The sequence below is a fragment of the Aulonocara sp. 'chitande type north' Nkhata Bay genome, linkage group LG19 (genome assembly GCF_057382095.1).
Source record: "Aulonocara sp. 'chitande type north' Nkhata Bay isolate Kocher_YH1m ecotype deep benthic linkage group LG19, A_spYH_male_GT1.1, whole genome shotgun sequence".
NCBI lineage: Eukaryota > Metazoa > Chordata > Actinopteri > Cichliformes > Cichlidae > Aulonocara > Aulonocara sp. 'chitande type north' Nkhata Bay.
In genome coordinates, this window is record NC_141362.1 from 2,302,462 (window position 1) to 2,327,634 (window position 25,173).

The following is a 25,173-nucleotide window of genomic DNA, read 5'->3' on the forward strand; positions in this document are numbered from 1 at the left end:
GATATCAGATCATCCGTCTGAAATAATCAGCTGGCACAAACAAACCAAACAATAAATAAACACCAAACTTTGGACAGGCAGAACACTTCACCTTCTACAGCTTTTTGAATGCTGTCCATATGTATTTAGGATTGGCGTGTGCTTAATGATGATGTCATGTTCAATGGGCTTCAGCTGAGTTCTGAGCAGACAGACTGCTCCTGCATTTATCTTTGTGCTTCCAGTGACACGGTCAGTGAATGGCAACCATGCATAATCAATCCATCATTCGGTAAATTAAGTACTCTACTTCTTCCTAAGGGGAATTGGTATTGCAGCAGTGTAACAGACACTGAAGAACCCGTATGTTTGATGGATCTACTCTGTTTCTTTTTCTACCACACATTCATCTTTTTCATCAGGGGACTTTGACACAGGTAGAAATTCTTCATTACAGAACTCTAAAGGTTCAGTTTTGGAATATCACAAGACTAATTAGTGACAAATATGAGTTACTAAAGGTTGTATCTATGAAAATCTTCATCTAACCCCGCTGTTAGGTGATATGTTTGTGTTCCTCAAGCTTGAGTCCTCTACCAGGAGGTCCTGCACTGTAAGAAAATACATACATATTCAATAATCATCCAAACATCCAGAAATCCTGGACTGAAAGACAGCACAAAGGCACTAATCATGGCAGCACAGGAACAAGCTCTGAGCACAAGATCCATAGAGGCTGGGGTCTATCACACCAGGCAAGACCCCAGGTGCAGGCTGTGTAAAGATGCCCCTGAGACAATCCAGCACATAACTGCAGGGTGCAAGATGCTAGCAGGCAGGGCATACATGGAACGCCATAACCAAGTGGCCGGCATAGTGTACAGGAACATCTGTGCCGAATATGGCCTGGAAGTCCTGCGGTCAAAATGGGAGATGCCCCCAAGGGTGGTGGAGAATGACCGAGCTAAGATCCTGTGGGACTTCCAGATACAGACGGACAAAATGGTGATGGCTAACCAACCGGACATAGTGGTGGTAGACAAACAGAAGAAGACGGCCGTAGTGATCGATGTAGCGGTTCCGAATGACAGCAACATCAGGAACACCTTTTATAATTATGTATATATGTATATAATTACCCTAACCCTAATGGAAAAACAAGGTTCAAAATAAAATTGAAATATCGCAGACAGGTACAATTACACACATCTGCTGTAAACATGTCAATATTCCAGTGAGAAGAATTATAATTCGTTGTCCTTATGTCAATCAGGCAATTTGGTATTTAGGAACTGGTCCTCAAACTTCAGTGTTTCAGGTTGAGCTATCTGGGAAAACAAAAGTGAACATTTAACAAAAGCAAAGTTTAGTTGTGTGTAAAATATACATATTGTAAGGTTGTAGGCAAAGGAACAGGTCAAACCAGGACGACAGGGCCAGCCCACTGCAGTAAGCCCACTCATGACTTTCACAGTGTCAGCCTTTCAAGCTCCACCAAGTTCTGAGTGTCCTACAACATTAAGCTGTAATCAGTGTCATTATATAAACTGTATATAGTTAGCATATCACATCACTATACATGACAAAGGACATGTGGCTCCTAGCAGAGTATTAAAACCAACTAAAATAAAACCAATAGGTTTGATCATGTCACTGCTGGCATGTCTTCACAAAATAAATGAAACAAAAACACTTTGAGTATTTCTCTAATTTAGAAATTTACAGAGATATTTTGTTTTTGTGCAACCTGGACTTTATTTTTGTTTATCTGGTGATTGTGCATAATGATTCTGTATCTGACCTGTACAGACTACAAAGTGCGTCATCAGAGTCCCTCTAAGGTGATTCAAACTTTGTTTCCTCAGAGGCTGCATGAAATTCAAGGACACTGATACTGTGATGCATGTGTCTCATTTCTCTCTCTTCTGATCTGATGAGCACAATTAACAAGAGATTATGTTGAAATGGATATCCATGTGTGATTAAGCTAATAATAAAACAGCATAAATTTAATGAGACATGAAGAAAAGTATCTTCATGTAGTTACTGATAAATCATGTTAAAGTACAAGAGAAATGTAAGGAAATTATTTTAAAGTTTAAACTTTATTTTAGGCCGTGCTGCAGTGAGGTCACAGAGGGAGGATGATAGGGTGTGGCTGGACATCAGGTGATTCTCTGCTCATTTTTCTTGTGCTGCATCACTGCGGCCACAGCACCAATCCGTCTGTCGATCTCCCGCTCCCTTCTCCCATCACTCGTGAACAAGACCCCGAGATACTTGAACTCCTCCACTTGGGGCAGGAACTCATCCCCGACCCGGAGTGGGCACTCCACCCTTTTCCGGCTGAGAACCATGGCCTCAGATTTGGAGGTGCTGGTCCTCATTCCCGCTGCTTCACACTCGGCTGCGAACCATTCCAGTGCGAGCTGGAGGCCCTCACCCGATGAAGCCAACAGAACCACATCATCCGTGAAAAGCACAGATGAGATTCTGAGGCCACCAAAGTGAAAGCCCTCTGCCACTTGGCTGCGCCTAGAAATCCTGTCCATAAAAATTATGAACAGAACCAGTGACAAAGGGCAGCCCTGGCGGAGCCTTTTCCCCACCGGGAACGAGTCCGACTTATTGCCGGCAATGCGAACCAAGCTCTTGCAACGGTTGTATAGGGATTGAATGGCCCGTAGCAATGGGCCAGACACCCCATACTCCTGCAGCATCTCCCACAGGACACCCCGAGGGACACGGTCGAATGCCTTCTCCAAGTCCACAAAACACATGTAGACTGGTTGGGCAAACTCCCATGCACCCTCAAGTATCCTGGAGAGGATAAAGAGCTGGTCCAGTGTTCCGCGACCAGGACGAAAACCGCATTGTTCCTCCTGTATCCGAGGTTCGACTAGCGGACGAACTCTCCTTTCCAGCACCCTGGCACAGACTTTCCCAGGGAGGCTGAGGAGTGTGATCCCCCTGTAGTTGGAACACACCCTCCGGTCTTCCTTCTTAAAGATGGGGACCACCACCCCGGTCTGCCAGTCCAGGGGTACTGCCCCTGATCTGGTAAATGGTAAATGGCCTGTATTTATATAGCGCTTTACTAGTCCCTAAGGACCCCAAAGCGCTTTACATATCCAGTCATCCACCCATTCACACACACATTCACACACGCAACATTGCAGAGGCGTGTCAACCAGGATAGCCCTACAACGTCCAGAGCCTTCAGGAACTCGGAGTGGACCTCATCAACACCAGGGGCTCTGCCACCAAGGAGTTGTTTAACTGCCTCAGTGACCTCGCCCCCGGAAATTGGCGGGTCATTCCCCTCATCCCCAGACTCTGCTTCCTCCTCGGAAGACATGTCAGAGGGATTAAGGAGGTCCTCGAAGTATTCCTTCCACCGCGCGACAATTTTCTCAGTCGACGTCAGCAGCGCTCCGCCAGCACTATACACAGTGCAGGTAGAGCACCGCTTTCCCCTCCTGAGACGCCTGACGGTTTGCCAGAATCTCTTCGAGGCAGTCCGAAAGTCTTTTTCCATGGCCTCTCCGAACTCCTCCCACACCCGAGTTTTTGCTTCAGCCACTGCCCGAGCCGCATTCCGCTTGGCCTGTCGGTACCTGTCAGCTGCCTCCGAAGTCCCACAGGCTAACCAAGCCCGATAGAACTCCTTCAGCCTGGTAGCTCCCTTCACCTCTGGTGTCCACCATTTGGTTTGGGGGTTACCACCATGGCAGGCACCACCCACCTTGCGGCTGCAGCTCAATGCAGCAGCTTCGGCAATGGAGGTGCTGAACATGGTCCATTCGGACTCAATGTCCCCAGTCTCCCTCGGAATGCTGTTGAAGCTCTGCCGGAGGTGTGCGTTGAAGATCTCACGGACTGGGGCCTCTGCTAGACGTTCCCAGCACACCCTCACTACGCATTTAGGTGCACCAGGTCTGTTCAGCGTCCTCCCCCGCCACCTGATCCAACTCACCACCAGGTGATGATCAGTTGACAGCTCAGCCCCTCTCTTTACCTGAGTGTCCAGAACATATAGTCGCAGGTCTGGTGATCAGGGAGGCTGTTCCTCCCAATCATGCCTCTCCAGGTCTCGCTGTCGTTACCCACGTGAGCATTGAAGTCTCCCAGTAGGACAACAGAGTCTCCAGGCGGAGCACCTTCCAACACCCCACCCAGCGACTCTAAGAAGGCTGGCTACTCTGAACTGCCACTCGGCGCATAAGCACAGATGACAGTCAGGACCCATTCCCCGACCCGAAGGCGCAGGGAACAAACCCTCTCGTCTACTGGGAAGAACCCCAACGTACAGGCAGCAAGCCGAGGGGATATTAGAATACCCACCCCAGCCCGCCGCCTCTCACCAGGGGCAACTCCAGACTGAGACAGAGTCTCCTTCCCCACCAGAGAGGTGACATTCCATGTCCCAATTGCCAGTCTTGGTAGCCGGGGATCAGTCCGCCAGGGCCTCCGCTTCTGGCCGCCGCCCGGCACACAATGCACCCGACCCCTATGGTGCCTCCTGCGGGTGGTGGACCTGCGGGAGGTTGGGCCCATGTCCCCTTTTCGGGTTGTGCCCACCAGACACTCACTCTCAGGCACCCTCCCCGCGCCTGGCTCCAGGACAGGCCCCGGTAACCCATCCTGGGCAGGGTGAACTGTTCCTTTGATGGCCTTCTCATAGGGGCTTTCTGAATCGCTCTTTGTCTGGTCCGTCACCCAGGACCAATTTGCCATGGGAGACCCTACCAAGTGGCCGAAGCCCCTGGAGAACATAGCCCCTGGGGTCCCTGGGACACACAAACCCCTCCACCATGATAAGGTAGCAATTTGCGGAGACGCTGCGTAATAGCCAGTTCACAAAAAGCCAGTTCACACCTTCTTGTATTGGAAGTGCCTGGTCGAGAGCCAACAACCTTGTAAACCTTCCCTTTCACTCTTGTTGCTATCCTGCCATAAATCACCCTGACACAGCCCACACTCTGTGACACAGAGTTTATGTCACACTACTTGGGCTGGTTTTACCTGCGTTCAGTTGCTGTGGTGTTGCCAGCCACCTCCAGCTCTTCCTTTCATATTATCTCTGACTTAATCAAATGTCATATCTGTTGTCACCTTAGATCATACACATAACTAAAGGTGGAATGATTAGTTATTTGACAAGATTTGTTTTTACTGTTTTGACCACCTTTACTGTTTTTGATCCCTCCACTGCAAACATGTCATGGTCTCATTTATATACAACAGACAACTGGATATAATTGTATAAGCTGAACCATCAGCTGACGTGTCCTTGCATTCAGCTGATCTCCCAAGACTGCATGACTGAACTAATGTTATATTGTTACAAGTTACAAGCTTTAAGCTACAAATAGTATCTCTCAGAGAGATGGGAGAAAATGTGAAGAGCCCAAAACAACCTAAGATGCTTGAACATGTTGAAAATAAAAAGTCAGAGCTACTTGATACACAGTTTTCCAAAAAAATCCAGTTGGCATAATGGTGCTATATTATATGTACTATATTTAACCCTTAACCCTAATATTGGTGGTGTTTGTGATACCTGCAGAACACCACTAAGGTATATCCACACAATTTCCTCACACTTTGAATTAACATGTGCTGTAAATGGATGACCTCTCATACTCCTTCAGAGCTCTTCCACCACGGGAGGGCTCGTCTCTGCTCTCTCTCCATGAAAGAAAGAGAGAGCTGATCTTATTAGCATTGGCATCCCTGGGTGGCTCTGTGTGATAGAGATGGATGGTCCTCCTGTGGCAAGTATACGCACGCACGCACGCACACACACACACACACACACACACACACACACACACACACACACACTATACAATATATCTAGTGCAGTCATGCTGGTCTTTATCTCTTACAGACAAACACACAAACACACTGGTCTGAGAAAACACTATAATGCTAAACCGTTGGGAGATGAGCACCTCTGCATCTTTTGTGTGATTTTGGGTGAATCTAGATTGACACATTTGGAGAAAATTTGTCCCCTGACATGTAGAGGAAATGCCAAAAAATCAACACACATTTGAATTCACCTCACAGGGCATTGCAAATGAGCACAGCCACTGGATGTTCAGTGTCTTGTCCAGAAACTGTTTCCCTTTTGACACTTTTACAGTTATGCAGTTTGGCTGGGTCAACTGCCCAGACAGACAAATTATCAGCAGACTGAGTAGTGAGTGTGTCTCTGAGACTGGCTGGTGCAGGGATTATACCCTGGGAAATGACAGGCTGATGTTCAGAGTGTGGCCTGAATTTCAGAGGAAAAGAATTTATATATATAAGTTAAAAGCCACTTGTTCCATCTTGTCTTTGTTTGGAGTCTTTAAAGAATAAAACAAACTGGTGTGATGTGCTGCATTTGCTGGTCCCTGGGGTTCCTTATCAGATTCTGGGAGGGCTGTGATGTTTGATGTCTGGCATGGTGGTGCAGTGGAAGCTTTATGCGTCAGATCTCCTGGTCGAGTGGGGACTTCCTGTGTTGAGTTTGCATGTTTTAACTGTACCTTTGTGGGTGTCTTCCAACTTCCTCCCACAGTCCAACGGATGCAAATTAAGCCAATGTGTGAATCAACGGGTATATCCCAAAAGGTGGATTCTGTTAATCTGGACGTTTTCAGTGCAAGAAATGTTTCATCACTCATCCAGGTGACTTCTTCAGTCTCACCTGACTGCAGGTTTCCAACCTTATAAACAGCACATTTGCACAATGACCGAAACTAGCACCACTGAAGGAACAATGGTTTCAGTCATTAACATTACTATAACATTATAATATATATAATATAATATATAATAATATATTATATATAATATGTATAAGACTGAGCTCATTTTAAATACTTAATATTGTGTTTAATGTCCAGCATCAGATTCTGTAATCATGCTGTAGTGGCTGTCCTGGGAGAATCACTGAAAGGTCTAGTATGTTAAAATAGTAATAGCAAAAAAATCATCTCAATTAAAAGGCTTGAGCAGTGTGTGACATGGTTAACTGCTAATATCTACATAGGAGATTAAAAATATTAATGAAAAATGAAGATGAAGTGTTGGCAAAATAGCTTAAACATATTAGATTCGCTCATTCTCATAGATGCTAATCTGAAAGTGCTGCTGAGCCTGCACCTAGTCAACCCGCCTGTTTTATTACAACAGACACAGTCTGAGCTGTAGTCCCCTCCATCACTGTCATGGATTTCCTTACTAATGTACTAAAGGACTTATTAACAACTTTTTTACACTCCATCTTCTCTACATGACACATGTTGGCCAAGATGAAACTTACCCGTTACAGTTCTGAATCACTTAAGGTCAGTTACTTGCTATTGCTAGCTCTGTTTCCATACAAGGTGAAGGTTGTAACTGATCTCAGGGCAGTGAAAGCAGCGCAGCTTGCCTCCTATGTTGCTCGCCCATCAGATTGTGGCCAGAATAGTGGTTTACCCACAATGCCCGTGCACAAACCACCAGCCTCTCAGCTTTCCCAGCTGCAGTCATTGTTAACAGGAGACAGACCCGCCCTCAGACACAGAGAGAGCTACACAATGACTATATAAAAGATGAGGCTACCCTTCCTCCCATTGTACAAACTTAGAGCCAAAACTTCCTGTTTGTTAAATTATTAGGTACATTAGTATGGCGTTATTTTTGTGCCACTATTCTGAGCACACGTAAAACAAATTTGAGCGCACGTGAAAAAAGTTTGCAGGTACAAGTGTTGTATTTTGAGGAGAAGTTTATTTTGAGCAAAGAAAAGCTGAATTTGAGTGAACAAAATTCATTCCTGTGTGCAAAAACTGTATTTCAGTGTTTGCTGTTATCCACACTCACACACAATAACAGCCCCTCTCACTCAGTTTTTGCATTTGCGCAGCTCCGAAAACGTTAGAGCACTTATGCAAATATGTGATGTCTTGATGAATCGAGCAGGTATTTGAAGTTTACACAGAAACATTCTCACATGAAAATATCTTAAAAGTTTATTTTGTGACCCAGAAAGAGTAATATTTCAAACCCCGCCACTCTGTGTTCCTCCACCACTGCCTCGTTTGAGTTTTGGACGAAATGGATTCTGGGATATTGCATTTCATCATTTTGAGCTGATTGGAGACCAGAACAGCCAATCAGAAAGAGTTGAGCGTGCACGGGCAGAAATGTTGAGAGCGCGAACAACACTTTGCGAGCGAGCGCAAGTGCAAAAACTGAGCGAGAGGGGCTGCTGTTGTGTGTGTGTGTGGATAATAGCAAACACTGAAATACATTTTTTGCACGCAGGAATGAATTTTGTTCACTCAAATTCAGCTTTTATTCGCTCAAAATACATTTCTCCTCAAAATACAACACTTGCACCTGCAAACTTTTTTTACGTGCGCTCAAATTTTTTTTTACGTGCGCTCAGAATAGTGGCACAAAAATAACGCCATACATTAGCCTCTAGCATATGCACTGTGTTAAACATAATGATGCTCTATTCAGTCCTGCAGAAAATTATACACATTTTGCATAAATATGTAGGAATGACTCTAAATAAACTCAAACAGCACACACTATTAGAAAAACACTGACACAATTCTAGATGAGTTTTTAGTTCAACATGCAAGAAAAAACGTTTGACCTTTATCAAGTTCTATTTACTGCTGTCAGAGAAATGTCATGTTTTCTTCATGCAGCGGACGACATTCAGTTACAGAAGCAGGTCTGAGATCAGAAGCCAACACTAAACTGAGCTACTGTTTATTTTCCTTTATGAATGGAACTGAACTGAATTGAACCAAACCTTTGTTCAGACCTCTTCAGTTAGTTGGACCTCATTAGATAGAGGGGTAAAGACTCCACAAGGCCCAGTATAGGTTTCAGATTTCAGTGGCTCACACTCTGGTTTCAAACACACTCTACAATAAACCTTCACTAACTAGTGGATTATGTGGTGGCCATTTCAATCCTTTCTATACAGTCTGTGGTCAAAGTAAGCTCACGTTCAACTGAACTACAGCTAAATGAATCAGTGGGTCATTGCTGGTATGGATTCCAAAATAAAAAATAAAAAATAAAGTGTGCGTATGTATGTACATATTGTCATGGTCCTGCGACCATGACTCAGTGACTTTATGTTTATGTACTTATTGTTATTACTTTCATTATTATTCATGGTTGTTTTGGGATGGTTTGTGTTTGGGATTTTAGACACTGGGTTCTGGGTTTGTGCTCCCTCTGTTGGTCCCTGGTGTTAGTGTTCCCCTGTCTCGTCAGGTTAATCAGGTCCAGCTGTTTCCCCCATCTGTGTGTGATTTCCCAGTGTCTCTTTGTGTATTTATAGCGTGTGATTTCCTCTGCTCCTCGTCGCGTCGTCTGTGTTCCTACCTGGTGTAATCCTCTGCGTGTTCTCCCTGCTGTTCTCCCTTCATGTTCAGGTTTGCCACTCCTCTGTGTAGTTTATCCCAGTTTAGTTTCGTCCTTAGTTCTGTTTGCCATCTCCACTTTGTGTTTGTTATTAACAATAAATCACCCTCACATCTGAATAAGTGCTGCGTTTTGGGTCCTCCTTCCACTCTCCACACGGCCGCTGCCCCGGACCGTGACAGTACGACGCGACCACAACATGGACCCAGCAGCGCTTAACCCGTCCAGGGAGCTACGGGAAAATCTAATCGATGCCACACAGGAGCTGATCGACCTGTGGCTGGAAAGCCCGGGTGGCACGTCCCAGCGCGCTATAGAGAGGCGGCTACAGCGTCTGGTGACCGGTCTCCCATGGCTTCTGGGCTCGCTTTGTTCGTGGGAGCGGGAGTTCCTCCTTTTGGACCTCGGACTTCACCCCCCGTCTGCTTTTACTTTCGAGCAGCCCGAGGCGGTGAGCGAGCGACATGTTCTGGCTTCCCCAGTTTCCGGGACTTTGTTTTCTGGGGCGATTCAGAGCGGGATGGGAGACTGTATGGATCGCTTACCCACCTTCGTGGTGACTGATCCTTCCCAAGTGGGCGTGTACAGACCCTCTGCAAGACTAACAGACTGTGTCTCTGCCACCCCTTCTGAGCCAGGACTTTATCGCCATTCTCCGGCTCAGTTCAGTGCTCGGCCACAAGCTCCCCAGTCAGTAGCTCAGCCGTTAGCCTCCCTGGGGGCGCAATTGCCTGTTCTGCCGCCGCTCCAGTTAGCCACTCAGCCGCCACCATCACCGCTAGCATCGCTACAACCCACGGTTCCGGTAATAGCTGAATCACAGTTTTCACACTGTTTTTCCACCGCTGTTTCTAGGCAGGGAGATGAACTGTTACATTACGGACCTGTTCCTCAACAGCTGGCAACATTAGTGACTGTTACTCACTCCGGGGCTTCCCCAGAGGCGGGGTTACTACCCTCAGCTTACTCTGGACCCCTGGTGGCCAAGATGCCAGCTGTGAACTGCACCGGGCTGTCACTGCCTGAGCAGGGTCAGTGCTCTGCGCAGCTGCAGCCCTCCTTATGTGTGCCAGAGGCCCACGTGCCTACTGGTTTTGTTTCACATGTGCCAGAGGCCCACGTGCCTACTGGTTTTGTTTCATGTGTGCCGGAGGCCCGCGTGCCTACTGGTCTTGTTTCGTGTGTGCCGGGGGCTGCGGTGCCCACTGGTTCTGCGGCTGTTTTCACTGGGGGGCCCGAGGAGCCTGTCCAGCCTCCTGTTTCGCCTGCTGGGGGGCCCGAGGAGCCCGTCCAGCCTCCTGTTTCGCCTGCTGGGGGGCCCGAGGATCCCGTCCGGCCTCCTGCTTCTTCGGCTGGGGGGCCCGAGGAGCTCGTCCAGCCTCATGCCACACCTGCTGCCATGTCGGCTGGGGGGCCCGAGGATCCCGTCCGGCCACCTGCGGCTGCTTCTCCACCTGCGGCTGCTTCTCCACCTGTGGCTGCAGCGCCGCCTCCTGCAGTACCATCACCTGCAGCGCTACCACCTGCTTCTGCCACGCCTCAGCCTGAAGCTTCAGCCTCGCCTGGTTCTGGTCCAGCTTCATCCTCACCTGGCCCAGCTTCAGCTTCAGCGTCTGCTTCGCCTAGCCCAGCTTCAGCTACAGCTTCATCCACACCTGGCCCGGCTTCATCCACGCCTGGCCCGGCTTCATCCACGCCTGGCCCGGCTTCATCCTCGCCTGATTCTGGTCCGGCTTCATCCTCGCCTGATTCTGGTCCGGCTTCATCCTCACCTGGCCCAGCTTCAGCTACAGCGTCAGCTTCGCCTGGCCCAGCTTCAGCTGCAGCTTCTTCATCGCCTGGCCCGGTTTCATCTTCGCCTGGCCCGGTTTCATCTTCGCCTGGCCCGGTTTCATCTTCGCCTGGCCCGGCTTCATCTTCGTCTGGCCCGGCTTCATCTTCATCTTCGTCTGGTCCGGCTTCATCTTCATCTTCGTCTGGTCCATCATCAGCATCTTCATCTTCGTCTGGTCCATCATCAGCATCTTCAGCATCGTCTGGTCCATCATCAGCATCTTCAGCATCGTCTGGTCCAGCCTCCGTGTCTGCATCCTCGTCTGGTCCAGCCTCCGTGTCTGCATCCTCGCCTGGTCCAGCCTCCGTGTCTGCATCATCATCTCCACCTGCTGCGGTCCCGGCTTCCGTGCCCTCGGCCTCGCCTGGCCCAGCCTCGTTTGGGTCTGGAGCTAAACGGCCGTTTTCTGGACCGCTGGCTAGGCTACTGGCCGAGCGCCGTCGCCTGACTGGCCGCCGTTGCCTTCCGCACGGCCGGCCCCCGGACCGCCATCGCCTGAGTGGCCGCCGTTGCCTTCCGCACGGCCGGCCCCCGGACCGCCATCGCCTGTGTGGCCGCCGCTGCCTTCCGCACGGCCGGCCTCCTGAACTCTTTACGCGCCGCCGTTGCCTTCCGCACGGCCGGCCTCCTGAACTCTTTACGCGCCGCCGCTGCCTTCTTCGTGGACGGCCTCCTGAACTGTGCTTTGGACTCTGCTCCCCTGTGGGTTTTGTGTTCATCTTTGTTTTGGGACTCTGGGGCCTCCGTCCGTGGTCGTGGTCCGGTCCCTCCGTCCTGGGCCCCCTGCCGCCCGCCCGGATCTGGTGGTGTGTTTCTGTGGCTGTCGGGGGCCAGCCCTTGAGGGGGGGGGGGGGGTACTGTCATGGTCCTGCGACCATGACTCAGTGACTTTATGTTTATGTACTTATTGTTATTACTTTCATTATTATTCATGGTTGTTTTGGGATGGTTTGTGTTTGGGATTTTAGACACTGGGTTCTGGGTTTGTGCTCCCTCTGTTGGTCCCTGGTGTTAGTGTTCCCCTGTCTCGTCAGGTTAATCAGGTCCAGCTGTTTCCCCCATCTGTGTGTGATTTCCCAGTGTCTCTTTGTGTATTTATAGCGTGTGATTTCCTCTGCTCCTCGTCGCGTCGTCTGTGTTCCTACCTGGTGTAATCCTCTGCGTGTTCTCCCTGCTGTTCTCCCTTCATGTTCAGGTTTGCCACTCCTCTGTGTAGTTTATCCCAGTTTAGTTTCGTCCTTAGTTCTGTTTGCCATCTCCACTTTGTGTTTGTTATTAACAATAAATCACCCTCACATCTGAATAAGTGCTGCGTTTTGGGTCCTCCTTCCACTCTCCACACGGCCGCTGCCCCGGACCGTGACACATATATGTACTTGTGTGTGTAGATATATATGTATGTATATGTATGTGTGTCTGTTACTTGTAGTTATTACTGCCTGTTACCTGTGGTAATGCAATTTATAATTTATATATTCTGTATTCAGTTATGAAGGCTCTAATTGTTGGTTGCGAGCTGCCGCTTAGATGCTTGTATCTGCCCGGGGCTGTTGATGGGTCTGTATGCAATGATGGGCGTAGCTGCGGGAAGTTTATTGTTTTTTTTTTTGTTGATGAGTGAGTATAGGGGTGGGATTTAATAAGTTTTCTTCGTCCCACTCCTTTTTCAGGCAAGTTTTGTTTTTTGTTTTGTGTATTTTATGTTCAATATAGGTATTTGTTGTGCCTGAAAATGAATAAATAAATGAAATGAAATGAATGAAATTATACTGTGAGTGATGTTGTGCATAAGTGAGATCATCATCTTCATCAACAAACAATGACCCAATGCACTGATAATGAATTTGGTTTCAACAAATCACATTAAGTATGAAAGAAAAAAGAATAAAACTTCTTATATCTTGACAGATCACCATCACGTGTCTGGTAGAGATTTTTTCTGGCTTCTTTAAGTCAGACTCTGTTAGGCTCTCAAGGCCACCGTAAACCCAACCCCAACTTTGTGGCTCTGGCCTGCTCTGCATCATAGGCCAAAGCAATATCATTATTCCTCTTCAGGATAATAAATAAGGTGTCACTATCCATTGGCCCACACTGTTCACAGCACAGCAGCACAGACCACACTCTGTCTCAATAGCCGCTGATGTAAAACAGGGTTACAGGGTAAGTGTTTTTTTCTTCCCTCCCATCTGTCTCCTTCTGGCTTTCTTCTGTTGAGTCACCTGACAGAAAGTTCACTCACTGAAGCCTCTTGGTAATGTCTTCTTAGTTACATTGAGGCTGATATTTTCTTCTTATTAAAAATCCAATATGCCTTTCACTGTGGTCCTCCCTCAGCATGACATATGCGATGGAGTTTGTTTGATTTGAAATTTATGGTAGAATTAATCAATGTGACGTTTCCTGTCTATTGGAGGAACCTGGCTGAATTGAGTCCAGCACTGTACTTTACCTCACTTTCACTCATCCATTTAGAAAAGCTTTCATCAGTGTGCACTCGACAAAAGTAGTGGCCCACCTAGACATTTACCTGTAAGAACTACTCTCCACTGGAGACCAGTGCCATTGAGCTGTTGGTACACAGTTTCTATAATTATGTCGATGCTAGAGGAGGTTTGGAGCTCTGCAGTTATTGAGTCAGCGGAGTGTTGGAGTCTTACACACAATGCCCGGCCCACTCAGCAGCCCTGCTCTGTAACTTTACATCGGCTGCCACTTTGTGGCTGAGTTGCTGTGATTCCTAAACACTTCCACTTTGCAACAAGACCAGTTGATCAATATCAGGAAAGCAGAACATTTCTCAAACTGAATTGTTGCAAGGGTGCATCCTATGCAGCACTGCAGCTGGGGTGAGAGGGGATTTTTTAATACATATAAAATTCCCCACTTGCCCTGAGGGCGGTATTTATGCTTCAAGTTTGGGCTCTCTTTCAGAGTTCTGGGAGCTTCAGGATCCTGTGCAGTATCTTTCCTGTTCCTACGACTGCGCTCTTCTGGACAGAGATTTCTGATATTTGGCCAGGGCCTGCTGGAGCCACTTGCCCAGCTTGGGGATCACTCCCAGTGTTCCCCACAGAGGAGCTCTTCTCTGAGCCCTTGGTATGTCTCCAGCTTCTTATGTTCCTTTTTCCTGATGTAGGTAGGGTAGGGACGTAGATCAACCGGTAAATTGAGACCTTCGCTTTTACACTCAGCTCCCTCTTCACCACGACGGACCGGTGCAGCGTCCGCATCACTGCAGGTGCAGCACCAGTCCGTCTGTTGATCTCCCGCTCCCTTCTCCCATCACTCGTGAACAAGACCCCGAGATACTTGAACTCCTCCACTTGGGGCAGGAACTCATCCCCGACCCGGAGTGGGCACTCCATCCTTTTCCGGCTGAGAACCATGGCCTCAGATTTGGAGGTGCTGATCCTCATTCCCGCTGCTTCACACTCGGCTGCGAACCGTTCCAGTGCGAGCTGGAGGCCCTCACCCGATGAAGCCAACAGAACCACATCATCCGCAAAAAGCAGAGACGAGATTCTGAGGCCACCAAAGTGAAAGCCCCCCGCCACTTGGCTGCGCCTAGAAATCCTGTCCATAAAAATTATGAACAGAATCGGTGACAAAGGGCAGCCCTGGCGGAGCCCATCACCCACCGGGAACGAGTCCGCCTTATTGCCGGCAATGCGAACCAAGCTCCTGCAACGGTTGTATAGGGATCGAATGGCCCGTAGCAGTGGGCCAGACACCCCATACTCCTGCAGCACCTCCCACAGGACATCCCGAGGGACACGGTTGAATGCCTTCTCCAAGTCCACAAAACACATGTAGACTGGTTGGGCAAACTCCCATGCATCCTCAAGTATCCTTGAGAGGATGAAGAGCTGGTCCAGTGTTCCATGACCAGGACGAAAACCGCATTGTTCCTCCTGTATCTGAGGTTCGACTAGTGGACGAACTCTCCTTTCCAGCACCCTGGCATAGACTTTCCCAGGGGTACTGCCCCTGATCTCCACGCAACATTGTAGAGACGTGTCAACCAGGATAGCCCCACAACGTCCAGAGCCTTCAGGAACTCGGAGCGGACCTCATCAACACCAGGGGCTCTGCCACCAAGGAGTTGTTTAACTGCCTCAGTGACCTCGCCCCCGGAAATTGGCGGGTCATTCCCCTCATCCCCAGACTCTGCTTCCTCCTCGGAAGACGTGTCAGTGGGATTAAGGAGGTCCTCGAAGTATTCCTTCCACCGCCTGACAATTTTCTCAGTCGATGTCAGCAGCGCTCCACCAGCGCTATACACAGTGCAGGTAGAGCACCACTTTCCCCTCCTGAAACGCCTGACGGTTTGCCAGAATCTCTTTGAGGCAGTCCGAAAGTCTTTTTCCATGGCCTCTCCGAACTCCTCCCACACCCGAGTTTTTGCTTCAGCCACTGCCCGAGCCACATTCCGCTTGGCCTATCGATACCTGTCGGCTGCCTCCGGAGTCCCACAGGCTAACCAAGCCCGATAGGACTCCTTCTTCAGCCTGGTGGCTCCCTTCACCTCTGGTGTCCACCATTTGGTTCGTGGATTACCACCATGGCAGGCACCAACCACCTTGCGGCCGCAGCTCAATGCAGCAGCTTCGGCAATGGAGACGCTGAACATGGTCCATTCGGACTCAATGTCCCCAGTCTCCCTCGGAATGCTGTTGAAGCTCTGCCGGAGGTGTGCGTTGAAGATCTCGCGGACTGGGGCCTCTGCTAGATGTTCCCAGCACACCCTCACTACGTGTTTAGGTGCACCAGGTCTGTTCAGCGTCCTTCCCCGCCACCTGATCCAACTCACCACCAGGTGGTGATCAGTTGACAGCTCAGCCCCTCTCTTTACTCGAGTGTCCAGAACATATGGTCACAGGTCTGGTGATACGATTACAAAATCGATCATCAACCTGCGGCCTAGAGCGTCCTGGTGCCACGTGCACTTATGGACACTCTTATGTTCGAACAAGGTGTTCGTTATGGCCAAACTGTGATTTTCACAGAAGTCCAATAACAAAACACCGCTCGGGTTCAGATCAGGGAGGCCGTTCCTCCCAATCACGCCCCTCCAGGTCACGCTGTTGTTACCCACGTGAGCATTGAAGTCTCCCAGCAGGACAACAGAATCTCCAGGTGGAGCACCTTCCAGCACCCCCCCCCCCCCCCCCCCCAGTGACTCTAAGAAGGCTGGCTACTCTGAACTGCCACTCGGCGCATAAGCGCAGATGACAGTCAGGACCCGTTCCCCGACCCGAAGGCGCAGGGAACAAACCCTCTCATCCACCGGGAAAAACCCCAATGTACCGGCAGCAAGCCGAGGGGATATTAGAATACCCAGCCCAGCCTGCCGCCTCTCACCAGGGGCAACTCCAGACTGAGACAGAGTCCAGCCCCTTTCCAGGAGACTGGTTCCAGAGCCCAAGCCATGCGTAGAGGTGAGCCCGACTATATCTAGCCAGTACCTCTCAACCTCACGCACTAACTCAGGCTCCTTCCCCACCAGAGAGGTGACATTCCATGTCCCTATTGCCAGTCTTAGCAGCTGGGGATCAGTCCGCCAGGGCCTCCGCTCCTGGCCACCACCCGGCACACAATGCACGCACGATCTGATATCGTCGTGTTGGTGTTATTCCCAGATCAACATAGTAAATGTTGTTCCAGGATCAACATTGCAAGTGACCAATCAGAATGTTGTGACGTCATACTTTTGCGACTTCGGGAAAAAACGCTGTAAAACTAAAAACTATACTTAAGCTGCGAGAAACCGCCTCTGTCCGCCGATCAACGGACCCTGACCCTGACCCTGACCCTTTAATAAACGCTAAGCAGAATTAATATTGTCCTTGCAACATTGGAATTTCATAAATGCACAAATGGCTTGGCGCGTCAAAGAATAACATCACAACAATGTGATTGGTCACTTGCAATGTTGATTCTGGAACAACATTTTCATGATGGTCTGGGAACAACACCAACACTACGATATCAGATCATCCCACAATGCACCCGACCCCTGTGGCGCCTCCTGCGGGTGGTGGGCCTGCGGGAGGATGGGCCCATGTCTCCTTTTCGGGCTGTGCCCGGCCGGGCCCTATGGACTAAGGCCCGGCCACCAGACGCTCGCCCTCGGGCACCCTCTCCGGGCCTGGTTCCAGGGCGGGGCCCCGGTAACCCTATTCCGGGCAGGGTAAATTGTTCCCTTGATGTTCTCTTCATAAGGGTCTTCTGAATCGCTCTTTGTCTGGTCCCTCACCCAGGACCAATTTGCCATGGGAGACCCTACCAGGCGGCAAAAGCCCCCAGACAACAAAGCCCCTGGGATCCCTGGGACACACAAACCCCTCCACAGCGATAAGGTAGCGATTCACGGAGAGGGCTTCTATCTCCACATTTGGCCAATTTATAATCCCAGCAGGGTATCTGATTATTGGCAGGGCATAGGTATTGATTGCCCCAAATCTTGTTCTTCCAAATCTTGTATCCTCCGCAGGACTTGCCTGACTCTATCCAGGTATTTGGTGGTTGCAGTTTTTCTAGCGGCCTCTTCATGATTCCCATTTGCCTGTGGGCTCACAAGGTACTTGTAGCTGTGCTTGATGTCTGCAATATTGCCTTCTGGTAGTATATTCCCCTCAGTTCTGACTACTTTCCCTCTCTTTGTTACCATCCAACTACACTTCTCCAGTCCGAATGACGTTCCAATGTTGCTGTAGATCCTAGTGGTGTGGATCGGTTAATCGATGATTCACTCTTGGCATACAGGTTGATGTCATCCATGTGGAGGAGGTTGCTGACGATTGCTCCATTCTGTCGTTGGTATCTGTAGCCAGTCTTGCCAATGATCTCACTGAGGGAGTTCAGGCCCATGCAGGACAGCAGTGGGGACAGAGCATCTCCTTGGTAGATGCTGCACTTGATGGTGACTTCTGCAATTGGCTTGAAGTTGGCCTTTAGTGTTGTTTGTGTCATGTCCATTGAATTCCTGATTAAGGGTCTTGGGGTCCCGTTAATCTTGTACAGTTCTAGACATTTCTACACAGCAGCCCTGACATCTAGCATGTATAACACGTCTCTTAGCTTTTCAGTTGCACAATTTTTGCCATTTCTTCCACACTACATTCTGCTCTACAAGCTGCGTGAGTGCACAGCAAAGGTAGGGGAGGGAACAGCTATGTTAAGAGATTTGATTGGGCAATACAGTGTCAGTAATGAAAGTAATTGAATGGACTGCTTTCAGAGATTATAGGGCTGGTGCACAGCCAGTACTTCAATTGACCCATCGACCCAAAAGTCTGTCAGCCCCCCAGTCAAATTCCTGATATGCCACATTAACAGTCTGGCTCTGGCTAAAAATATGGATTGGAATTGAGTTTCCAGTAGGTCAATTCCTTGGAATTGTTAGTTTGCCTTTCAAAGTCACTTGTACTTGTGCTACAATCAGCTGATTTTAGATCATGTTTCAGGAAAATAGTGGCTGGTGTTTATCTTTGCTTTGTGCTGTCGCCTTTGTGTTCATACATTTTTTTTCTTCTTTTGTCTGTCCCGTTTGGTCCTTTATCCATCAAAATTGTTGTCTGAAGGCCAACAAAGATGCCCAACGGATTTATTTTACCAAGTGGATCATCACGGCTGTGCCATATCTGTCCATTTGATCGACCTTTGTTGTTATTATTTTATTTTATTTTATTTTATTTTATTTTATTTTATTTTATTTTATTTTATTTTATTTGTGAGGAAGATCATATATGTGCCCCTCGTGCGCATCCATCAGCCAGCATGCAGCCTGTTACAGCTGCTCCTGCTTTTTCGCTTTAGTTTAACTGTTTTCTTACTTATTTCTTTGTCCTTTTCTTTGTAATTAGAGTGCCCGTCTGTTTTAATAGCTTACCTTTCATTCATGTGGATTGAGAGAGTTTTGTTCTGCTTGTGGCCGCGGAACTGTTACTTTTATTGTGTAAAAGCCCCTACACACCGCACAGGTTGTTTACTTCAGAGATCAGCTGATTGCCCTGATGTCGGCTAGCTTATTGGTCAGATCTGGAGGAAAACACGCAGGATGCAGAGGTGGAGAACAGAAAAGGAAAAGGAAGGAGACGGTGAGACAGCAGAGCCTCAAAGAGAGAAGGAGGTACAAACCATGTCTGCTGCCTATTATAACGGGGAACGTTCGGTTGCTAGCAAACAAGATGGGTGAACTAACAGCACTAGCATGGAGTCAGAGGGAATACCGGGAGTGTAGCTTGATTGGTTCATCAAATTACGCATGCACCAGGATATTCCAGAAGACAACGCATCCGTGGAAGGCTTCCGCACTGTTCGGGCTGATAGGGACAGCGCCGCTAGCAGTAAGCAGAAAGGAGGGGGGCTTGTTGTTCTTGTTAACAACTGGTGGTGTAACCCTGCCTACATAACAATCAAAGAAAGGATTTGCTGCCCGGACATTGAACTGTATGCTGTTGGACTCAGGCTGTATTATTTACTCAGGGAGTTCACCCATGTGATCCTGGTGGCTGTTTATGTTCCTCCCTCTGCTAACCCCACAGCTGCATGTGACACTATCAGCACCCAAGTGCCTTCACTGTGATCTTGGGTGACTTTAACCATGTCACCTTGGACAATACACTACCAACATTCACACAGTATGTGGTCTATCCCACCAGGGGGGAGAGAATCCTAGACCTACTGTATGCTAATGTCCTGCGCTATGTGCCGATTGTGAGGAGGGAACCTGTGATGACGACAAGCATTAGGAGGTGGTCAGATGAGGCCTTAGCAGAACTACAGGGCTGGTTTGAGTTGACTGACTGGGAGACACACTGAGGACATCAACTGGCTTACTGAGTCAATTACTGACTACATAAATGCACTGATTCCATTGTTTCAGCTAGACTGTTCATTGTTACCCAAATAACAAGCCGTGGGTGACTAAGGACATCAAAGCTCTCCTCAATGACAAGAAGAGGGCTTTCAGAGGGGGCAATAAAGAGGAGGTGAGAACGGTACAGGTGTTACTAAAGGACAAGATCAGAGAGGCTAAGGACAATTACAGGAGGAATCTGGAGTGGAAACTACAGCAGATCAGCATGAGAGAGGTGTGGAGTGGAACGAAGACCCCTGTTTCAATCCAGGGGGTCAACGTGGACATTGTGGAGGACTACAAATACCTTGGAGTACACATAGACAATAAACTGGACTGGGTTAAAAACACCACTAAACTCTACGGGAAGGGCCAGAGTCGTCTCTATTTTCTGAGGCGCCTGAGGTCCTTCAACATCTGTCGGACAATGCTCAGGATTTTCTATGAGTCTGTTGTGGTCAGTGCTATCCTCTATGCTGTTGCATACTGGGGCAGAAGGTTAGGGTTGCAGATGCCAACAGACTCAATAAACTGATCTGTAAGGCCAGTAATGTTGTGGGGATGGAGCTGGACTCCTTAAGGTGGTGTCTGAGATAAGGACAATCCTGGATAATACTTCCCACCCACTCGATGACATGCTGGCCAGTCACAGGAGCACACTCAGTGAGAGACTGAGATTACCCAAACGCACCACAGAGGAAGTAATTCCTGCCCGTGACCATCCCCCTGTACAACTCCTCCATCTAACACACTGTAAACACTGTAATAGTTACACCCATTTGCACACACTCTACAGTAAAAAAGCAAATCACAAAGTTCACAGGTTAGAGTCAAATGTTAATCATATAAATTCCATATATATTGGTGTGTGGGATTGTAGCCTATAGGTTTATTACATTGAATGGTAATTAGGAGACAATGCGGTTCATTTTACAGAGGTAATTAAGTAACTACAGTATTCTCTGTAATATGAGTAATAATTAATAAATTCTTTGGAGAAATGAAGCCAGCACTGATCACAACAAAGAGGGGAAACACCTCCAACATGCACAAACCTTTGATCACACGGCATGCAATTAGTTTGAACAAATGTAATGTCTTAGCAGTGGTGGTGACTCTCAAAGCAGAGCCAACGAGAACACAGTGAGAATCGATAAGTGATACTGATAATGGAATCAATATAACTAAATTCTTATCAATTCTCATCCCTAGCTATAACTATTAATGAATTGTCAAAAGCTCAAAGCTTCGACTGTGTCTCATTTTCTGCACTAAATTCTGCTGCCAATTTGTGATTTTAGCCTATAAATCATAAATTACTCATAACATAACATAATGCACTGTCACTCTATTCTGAAGTAGGTTTGGCTATATTTTGCAGTGTTTTTTCCATTTTCTTGCAGCCACTTACATGCTACCTTAAGGTGACTAAATGATACATTTCTAAAGACCCAGCAATATCAACAGTTTCACCCAATACTGCCTGGCAAAGCACCTGCAGCTGTGCCCAAAGTCATTCATACTGTGTGTGCTTGAGCTTTTGAAAAAGCAATGAGTATATGATGTAAAGAGCCATGTGATCTGTCCTTCCTCTAGCATCTGCAGAGCATTTCAGTAAACTGGCTGAGTATTAGAGTTTGTCTGATTCAGCACGTTAACTATTTAGAGGATGAAAGGGAGAAATACTGAGAAGAAATTTATCGTTTTTAAAGGGAGTGTAGATTTTAGTAATTAAAAAAAGGAAACGCCTGAAAGGGGAGAAAAAACTCACCATTAATAAGATATTTTGCCAAATGAAGATAGTGAATTAATTAAAAATATGTAAATAAACTTCTAAATTTATAAAGAAGCAGAAACTACAAAAGATCCTACAAGGAGAGGCCTTTGGGGATTATAGGACATTTAAAAAGGGACAACAATGAATTTTTCACTTTTCAGAAGAGAAGGTGATGACTTTTATCAAATGCTAGCAAAAATGAGAAAATCTGGGGGCAAAAAACAGGCCATTTATAATTTGAACCAGGTGAAGGAGAACTGGCGAGGGAAATTGTGAAGCTGTATCTACCGAAAGATAACTAGTACCTAGCTCGCAGGTAGGCTAAATTCTTGTGGTCTATCCACACAGTAAATGGATCTTCGGCAACTCCTACCAATGTCTCTATTTCTCAAAAGCTAGCTTTATAGCTAGCAATAGCAAGCACACATTTCTCAGAGGCATCAAACTCAACAATGAACTGTTAATGCAGGTCTGGTTGTATCAAGAAAGGTGCTGACATAAATCTCCTTTTCAGGCCCTGAAACACTACCTTCAGTAGAAACTGGTAAAGCCAAGCGCTGGAGCAACTTCAGGGTTGTAGCGGTTAGTCAGCTGCAGCTTTTACCTTTTACATATCAGTCTTCACCTGCCGACTCTCAAACACATATCCCAGCCAGGTTACAGATTTTACATGTAACTCAAAGTTTTCCATTTGGTAGTTTTGCCAGTTTGTCGATCTGTATTTGGACGTATACTCAAACAGTGACTTGGTGTTCTTTTTGTGGTAGAGTATCCCTTCCTGTTCCTGTTCGAACACACAGTGGTGTTTTTGTGTAGCTTATCTGCGTAGCAATTTAATTAAGTTAAAACTTTAATTAAAACCTTATAGATATAACTTCTTATTTCATAGTGTAATCTTCATGTGCTTCATCCAAGCACTCTCTTGGATACTCTTGGAGGGGACACTCTCTAGCTGTCCTGAGCAGCTGGGGAAACAGGATGGCTGGGTGACGGCGAGGAGGAAGTCTTAAACAGAAGCCCCAGGTACACCACCAACCTGTTCATATATCTAACCATTTTTCCCCACTCGGCGACACACCCGCCGGGGGTCCAACTCTGGTAATTGGTGATTCTGTTCTCAGACATGTGAAGCTAGAGACACCAGCAACCATAGTCAGTTGTCTTCCAGGGTCCAGAGCAGGCGACATTGAAGGAAATTTAAAACTGCTGTCTAAGGGTAAACGTAAATTCAGTAAAATTATAATTCATGTCGGCAGTAATGACACCCGGTTAGGCCAGTCGGAGGTCACCATAATCAATATTGAAGGAGTGACATGTTTAGCCGCATGTTCTCCTTAAATTGCTGTCTGTCTGAGTGGTCTCCAAAAAACAGTGTGGGCTTTATAGATAATTGGGAACCTTTTGGAGGAAACCTGGTCTTGTTAGGAGAGATGGCATCCATCCCACTTTGGATGGAGCAGCTCTCATTTCTAGGAATATGGACAAATTTATTAAACCCCCCAAAATATGACTATCCAGAGTTGGGACCAGGAAGCAGAGTTGCAGTCTTACACGCCTCTCTGCAGCTTCTCTCCTCCTGCTACCCCCCCAAAACTCATCTCCACAGAGACTGTGTCAGCTCCCAAACAGACAATAAACTATCAGAATCCTTGATGCGCAGGCCGACGGTGTTTCTTCTTCACTCACTATGTGTTAACAGACCTCTCTGCATTGAATCATACCTGTTATTAACCTCTGTCTCTCTTCCACAGCATGTCTTTATCCTGTCTTCCTTCTCTCACCCCAACCGGTCGCAGCAGATGGCCCCGCCCCTCCCTGAGCCTGGTTCTGCTGGAGGTTTCTTCCTGTTAAAAGGGAGTTTTTCCTTCCCACTGTCTCCAAAGTGCTTGCTCATAGGGGGTCATATGATTGTTGGGTTTTCTCTGTATCTATTAATGTAGGGTCGACCTTACAATATAACGCAGACCCTACCTTGTATCAAGGCAACTGTTGTTGTGATTTGTTGTGATTTGGTGCCGTATAAATAAAAGTTAACTGAACTGAATTGATTGCTCATTCTCTCAGGTCATTCTCAACTACTTTTGACCTTGGGACTTGGGGTCTACCACACCAGGCAAGACCCCAGGTGCAGACTGTGTAAAGATGCCCCTGAGATATTCCAGCACATAACAGCACGCTTCAAGATGCTAACAGGAATGCTATAACTAAGTGGCTGGCATAGTATACAACAACATATGTGCCAAGTATGGCCTTGAAGTCCCGCGGTTAAAATGGGATTCCACTAAGATCCTGTGGAACTTCCAGATAAACATTGACAAACTTCTGATGACTAACCAGTGGTGGGCAAGCAGAGGAAGAAGACTTAGTCACATATGTATCTATATCAACTGACAGGAACATCAGGAAGAAGGAACATTAGAAGCTTGAGAAATTCCAAGGTTTGATAAAGGAACTAGAGAAGATGCAGAGTATGAAAGCAACAGTGGCCCCTGTGGTACTCGGTGCACTCAGTGCAATGATTTCCAAACTGGGTGAATGGCTCCAGCAGATCCCAGGGATGACATCTGAGATCTTTGTCCAGAAGAGCACAGTCCTAGGAACACCAAAAATACTGTGCAGGATAAATACAGCCTATTTTTATGTCGCTGTTGTAAAGCTTGTGACTATAGGTCTTTGCGACAATGTTGCATTACAATGCCCTGGTTACTGCTAATGTACTGTTTTAATCAGGGTGCAGACCTCTTCACTGAGACACTGATTATTGGTAATAACTTACAGATTACCAATAGATCAGTGTTATAGAGTGCCACTGGTCAAATATTTGTGGTGCAACAACAAAAGTTTATCTACTACTTATTTAAGCTACAGATGTCAATAAAAGCAATCAGTTAAGTGGTCTTATGTTTTATGACGGATCTGCTTACTGGGAAACAGAGCCTTTGTAAGGATGCTTCTGCTTATTCTGAGACAGTGTGAGCATATCAAAGGCGAGTATGGGCTTACCAGAGTGAATGAATATTGCTGTTTAACACTATTATGGACCACTTCAGTCACTTGACATTGCTGGTCATTGGCATGTCAACTTTCTTTTGTCAGTATGTGCGCCACCCCCTGACAGACGTATGCAGCAAAGAACCACATATCTACACACACATACACACCTCCTCCTTGCTCCTTGTGGGCAGGCATGATTTATATACTCTGAGGTGAAGGAGATAACAAAGTAGTGGTAAGAATAGAGCTCTGTTCACAACCACTCCCTGTTCCCCATCCTTAGTATATATACTG

The 25,173-nt window shown here is 47.4% G+C and overlaps 1 protein-coding gene across 1 annotated transcript in view; it reads left to right on the forward strand.

The window, feature by feature from the left end:
- The window catches only part of adck1 (aarF domain containing kinase 1), a 124,356-nt gene extending 100,469 nt beyond the window's left edge, over positions 1–23,887 (forward strand). Inside the window, exons 11-12 of the transcript XR_015126394.1 lie at positions 22,775–22,908; positions 23,637–23,887. The gene's annotated coding sequence lies outside the window, so the exon portion shown is untranslated. The remainder of the gene's footprint in view (positions 1–22,774; positions 22,909–23,636) is intronic.
- Positions 23,888–25,173: the final 1,286 nt, after the last annotated feature.